The 6,459-nt window shown below is 38.0% G+C and overlaps 1 non-coding gene across 1 annotated transcript; it reads left to right on the top strand.

The window, feature by feature from the left end:
• Positions 1-2,389: 2,389 nt before the first annotated feature.
• LOC141624372 (small nucleolar RNA R71) lies at positions 2,390-2,496 on the top strand. Its single transcript, XR_012534183.1, has one exon. It is a non-coding gene; the product is annotated as a small nucleolar RNA R71 (small nucleolar RNA).
• The last annotated feature ends 3,963 nt before the right edge of the window (positions 2,497-6,459 follow it).

Here is a 6,459-nt window from a genome sequence, read left to right as displayed (position 1 = left end):
TCTCGTGTTCTTCATTGTGGGGGCACTACTAAGGCATGAATAGCCTAGGCAATTGCCATCCCCACACTAAGCTAAAGCACTACACATCAATGGAAATCGTTAGTCCCTCCCTCACTTCTCTCAAACATGACAATTATCTTGATCAAAGTATAAAAATCCAAAGATAACAAAAATGCAATATAAGAATTGAAATGCAAGTTAGGTAGTTAGAAATATTTACAAATGGTGGTTTAGGGAGGACTCCACCAAACTCTCATTCTTGATGAGATGTCAAGGGGGCATGTCCAAGGTGTTGTTGATGTTGCTCAACACCTTGAAAAAGTAATCAAAAGCTTGTTCATTATCGTGATAAAGTTCTTCAATAGACCTTTACCCTTGTTGTCGGTCTTGATTGATGGCATTTCCAATGTAGGGATTAAAAATCCTTTCTAATTCGTCGTCCCAAAGACCACAAACTTCATTAAGTTGATCATTAAAAATCTCTTGATTTGATAGAGACAACTCTCCCAATTTCTTGTCTTGGCCAATGAGGCCATCCTCTTCTTCTTTGCTTGACTTTGATGAGCTTTGCAAGCTCTCTTTGTTACAACTCACTTGCTCTTTGAATGGAGCATCTTCAATTTTCTTCTTCCATTGGAGTTCCGACTTCTTCCTATCATCCTTCCGGCTATAATGATCAATCATGAAACATGGTTCATGCAAACGAGGAGCTCTCATAGTCTTGTCAAGATTAAAAGTTATACTCTCATCTCCCACTTCTAGAGTGAGCTCTCCATGTTTCACATCAATCACTGCACCCGCGGTATGTAAGAAGGGTCTTCCTAGGATGATTGGAATGTTGGAGTCTTCCTCCATATCAACAATGACAAAGTCCACCGGGATGAAAAACTTCCCAATTCGTACGGGAACATCTTCCCATATCCCTAATGGTGTCTTCGTCGATCTATCGGCCATTTGGAGTGTGATATTGGTGCATTTAAGCTCTCCCATCCCCAACCTTTTACTCACCGAGTACGGCATAACACTCACACTAGCCCCTAGATCACATAAGGCTTTGTTGATCGTGGTGTCGCCAATGGTACACGGTATTGAGAAGCTTCCCGGATCCTTTAGTCTTGGAGGTGAACTCCCTTGAAGTATTGCACTACTCACCTTAGTGAAGGCGATAGTCTCAAGTTTCCGGATCGACTTCTTCTTTGTGAGGATGTCTTTCATGTATTTCGCATAGGCCGGCACGTGATTGATTAATTCCGTGAAAGGAATCGAGACTTCCAAATTCTTCACAATTTCCATAAACTTTCCAAGTTGGTCATCAAATTTGGGCTTGGCTTGACGACTTGGAAAAGGAAGTCTAATCACAATGGGCTCCTTCTCCTTGACCTTGTCTTCATTTTTCTTTGAAATTTCTTCTTTTGATGATTCTCCATCTTTGGAGTTTTGCACAATTTCCTCCTTATCACTAGCTTCCACAATTTCATCCTCAACTTGCTTCTTCGGTGCTTCATACCTTGTACCACTTCTCAAGTGAATAGCACTAACCGTTTCATGTCTTGCGGGATTACTTTGAGGTGGTAATTGCCCCTTTTGTCTTTGTGAGCTTGAAGATGCTAGTTGAGTTAATTGGGTTTCCAACATCTTGGTGTGAGCTAGAATGTTGTTGATGGTGGTTTCCTTTGCTTGACTATATTTTTGCATTTGAGTGAAAAATTCTTGTTGATTCTTTTGCATTTGGAGGACCGCTTTTTGAACATCAAAACCTTGGTCATTTTGGTGATTGTATGGATTTTGATTTTGGTAACCTTGGTTTTGGTTGTAAAAGGGTCTTTGATTTTGGTTTCTTATGGGAGGTGGGGTGTATGTTGTTTGAGGGTTTTGAACATTTTGGCTTTTGTATGAGAGATTTGGATGGAATTTGGTGTTTTTATTGTAATAGTTGGAATAAGGGGTACCACTCTTGTATGCTTGGAAAGCATTCACTTGTTCATTTGTTCCCCTACATTCACTTTGGTCATGTCCCAAAGTTCCACAATTCTCACATATCCCACTTGGGATTGATGAAGATGCCGTCATAGCATTAACATGATGCTTTGGTGATTTTGAGGCTTCTTCAAGTCTAGCCATAGCTTTTTCAAACTTCAAATTGATTGTGTCAATGTGAGCACTAAGTTGAGCACCCAATTGAGTAACAGAGTCCACTTCATGCTTTCCTCCTCTAGTAGCCTTGCGAGGTCTACTATATTGTGAGTTATGGACCGCCATTTCCTCAATTTTGTTCCATGTTTGATTGTCATCAACTTCGGTGAACATTCCATTTGATCCCATGTTGAGAATGTTCCTTGAATCTTCATATAAACCGTTCCAAAACTGTTGTACCAAGAACCACTCGCTAAGTCCATGATGAGGACATGAGCGACAAATTCCCTTGAATCGCTCCCAAGCTTCATACAAAGATTCTTCATCCCTTTGCTTAAAACCCGTAATTTGAGCTCTTAGCATGTTAGTCTTTTCCGGTGGGTAGAATTTTTTGTAGAAAGCTAGAGCCAACTTCTTCCAAGAATCAATTCCGAGAGTGGCCTTATCAAGGCCCTTCAACCATTGTTTCGCGGTGCCAATTAGAGAAAAAGGAAATAAGACCCATCGAATTTGGTCTTGAGTTACACCGGTTTGAGAAATCGCATCACAATAGTCACAAAAGGTTTCCATATGAGAATGAGGGTCTTCACTAGGCATCCCCCAAATTGGCTCCTTTCGACTAATTGGATAAAGGCGGATTTGGCAATAAAATTTCCGGTTAGATGTTGTGGTGTGGGAGTACCGTTGGGTAGGTTCTCCTCGGTGGGTACGGAATGTGATGAAAACTTAGGCATTGTGGGTTGATTTTGTGTGGTATTTTGTATTGGGTTCTCCTCACCTTCTCTTGCAAAAGGGTTGATGAACTCAATAGTTGGTTGAATCTCTACAACCTCACTAATACCTCTCAAATTCCTCCTAGCAAGTCTTCTATTGGTTGTCAAAGTTCTTTCAATTTCACGATCAAAAGGTAACAAATCACCTTGTGACCTTCTAGACATGCAAAATATCAAACAACTTGAAAACAATTAGAACAAACCTTGAGGAGTTTTACTTCCCCAAGGTAAAGAAAGACACAACTAATAACAATATAAGAAAATCTAAATCAAGCTAACACCGTCCCCGACAACGGCGCCATTTTGATATGGACAAGAGTTGGTCGTCACACATCCAATCAAACACAATTTATAGCTTCACAAACAACTCTACAATTAGTAAAGAGGCAAGTAAAGGTCGGATCCCAAGGGACGAGAATTGAGATGAGATTTCTATTGAAACTAGTGGTGTCTTAGGGGTGTCACAATTTGGGTTGATGTAGAAAGTCACTAAACTAAGTAGCAATGAAAATAAACAAGCAAGATGAATTGAAAGGGTTGTAAACAATTGATAAAAAGCACTAGGGTGTCATGGGGTCATAGGGGAATCATGGGAATTGATCATACAAACATGTTCTCAAATTATAAGCAAGCAATTATTGTTGTGATGTATTGAGTTGGGTTATATCTTACAATCCTAGGAAAGTTTGGGTCCCGGAGCCGAATCGATTAGATTGTACAACACCTACAAGTCGACTTAGTCTTCCCTACTCAACAACATGCATGGTCTAATGAGACTCGAGTTGGTTTATGTCTTACAAGTCTCATTGAAAAGATAGGTGATGGGTAAAAAATGCAAGGATTCATAGGCTCGCATTTCATCAAACATAACATGTGCATGAGTTGAGATCAAAACAAGCAAGCAAATAAACCATGAAAGCATATTAATTTAAGCATGAATCATTCCCCATGTTGGTTTCCCCTAATTACCCATTAACCCTAGCTAGGTGACTACTCACTCATTATCATGTTGATCATACTAGCAAGGTTGTCAATCATACCAACAAAGTTAAACATGATGAATAAATGAAAGTAATTAACAATAATTAAAAAGAGATTAAGAGGATTATACCTACTAATGATTCCAATAATAAAGCAAAGATAAAAGAAGTATTTGATGCTTGATTGAGAGGTTGTCGGTCTCCCAATAATAACCCAAATAATCTTCAATTACCCAAAATAAAGGATGAACAAAAGAGAGATTAAGGAAATAAAACTTGTATTAAAACTTGATTAATTGTTAATTACAAAACTAAAGAGGGATTTGATTGATATTAACTACTCTAAGAATTAATAAGAAGAACATGATCTTCTAATTAGACTAATGGGGTATTTATAGTGGAAATTAGGTGGATGCATTAGGGTTAACTAAGGGCTAAACTAGTAATTACACTTTTTAGATTGAGCAGGGAGACGCCGGTATTTTTCGAAGGAAGGGCTTCTTTCACGGAGGCTTGAAGAAGACGAAATTGTGCTGGACTGGAATCCGTGCGTCTTAGGCTCGGGACGGGCGGATTCAAGGTCTGGGCACGGGCGTCTTTGGGAGAAGACGGCCGGATTCTGGTGGCTGCTGCCCGGGCATCTTTGGCAGAAGACGCACGGATTGTGCTGTGGAGGACGGGCGGATTCTGGGCAATCCGCACGGATTGCTGCTCAGCATTGTTTCTTCTTCTTTTCTTCCCTTTTCTTCATAAAATCCTTGGGGATTTCCTCGGGGATGCAAGGATCCTTTCTTGTCATTGCCCAACTACTATAATATGTACAAAGGCCTTCTAATCTTGTCTCTACTTGATGCTTGGTCATTGAATTCAATCAATTTAGTCTCGTTTTGCCATGAAAATGCAAGATTCTTACTCCTTTCCTACCAAGGGATCAAAATCTCAAAAAATATGCAAAACAAAGAACTAAAGACAATAAATGACCCAAATATGCACTAAAAAGCATGGGAACAAGGCTAATTCGGGGGCTAAATATGCGCTAATTATGGTCACATCACGCTCCCTGAGACAAAAGACAAAAATAAACAAAAACAAACAGAAAAATTGTTGCCTCCCCGGTAATGGCGCCAAATTTGATAGGGTTATTTTCAGTTGTTGGCCTATCAAAATAAATCTTAAATGACTACTAACTGGTAGCTACTGGCAAGAAAGGGTCGAATCCACGGGAAGGCGAGTTAATTATTCTAGTTTGCTAATATTTAAGTTCGTCTTAAAGTAACCGTTTTCTTGAAGGATTTGATTGGTTTGCTAAAAACTAATTGCGATGTAAATAAAAGACAAATTCACCAATATTAAAGAGTCTAGGGAACAAGTTCACTAGGTAGTCATCCGAGGGTATGATTTAACTAGTTGATAGAGCAATTTATATTGTTGTAGGTCATATGATCGGTCGATTCTAATATGTCCACTAGGTCTAAACTTAACGTGCGGTTGCTATCATTAAGTCAGCCTATTCAATTGTCGTAGTCTATATTAGTCTTAACCCGATCGTTAATAATCGTAATTAATTCGCAATACTAATTAACTAATCCTAGCCAGTAATTAATCAATTAGGTTTAAGACAATAATTGAACAAAAATCAAAAGAAATTTAACTATCAATTCATTATATAATCCCCTTCTAACAACCTAGATCCCCTTTCACCCTAGATAAATAAATTAGCTACGCATACTAGTGATAAACATAACAATAACAATAATAGAAAACATGATTAAAGACAATAACAAGATGAATAATAACTGAATGATTAATGATTAATAATTGAGGAAAGATTAACAATAGTACCGTAATTAGAGAGTGCTTAGATCCGAAATAAGAGCAATAAAACTAAACTAAGAGTTTTGAGAGAGTTTCTAGGGTAAATAATGCGTAGCTAGGTAAAGTAAAGTGTAAATATAGCATAGAGTACGAACTGGGTATTTATAATAAAGTATAACTGACTTAAGGAAATTGCGCAAAAGTCTTCAGCTCGTTGTGTACTCGATCGAGCCTGGGTGCACTCGATCGAGTACATTCCCAGTTGATCGAGTTCACTTGGGATTGATCGAGTACGCTCCCTGTTTCAGCTCTTTTCTTCGTGTTGTCTTCTTCACTTTTCTTCCTTTATTCTTCTAGATTCCCGTGCCATGCTCCGTGTACTCCTTCATGCCCACTCTGCGATGCTCATTTCATCCTTTTTCTCCAAAAATGCATCATTCCTGCATTAAACACCTAATAGTGGAAGTGTCGACATTCTAGCATAAAAGGCATATAATTGATATAAATTAGCACGAAAACCGTATCAAAAGTAACTAAGTGGAGGCATAAATATGTATATAATTATGACTCATCAACAAGAGGTTGTATAATTAGCTAATAAAGGTCCATAAGACACATTTTATATTGATAAAATAGTCTAATAATTACTTAATAGTTAAGTGGCCATTAGTTGTTAATTTTTATTATTTAAGTGTTAAATAATCAAATTATTATTTAATTATATAAGATAATTAAATATACGACTTATAATCATTTGT

This window comes from Silene latifolia, chromosome 1 (genome assembly GCF_048544455.1).
Source record: "Silene latifolia isolate original U9 population chromosome 1, ASM4854445v1, whole genome shotgun sequence".
NCBI classification, from domain to species: domain Eukaryota; kingdom Viridiplantae; phylum Streptophyta; class Magnoliopsida; order Caryophyllales; family Caryophyllaceae; genus Silene; species Silene latifolia.
Note: the sequence above shows the minus strand (reverse complement) of the source record. Positions and strands in the feature narration are given on the sequence as shown.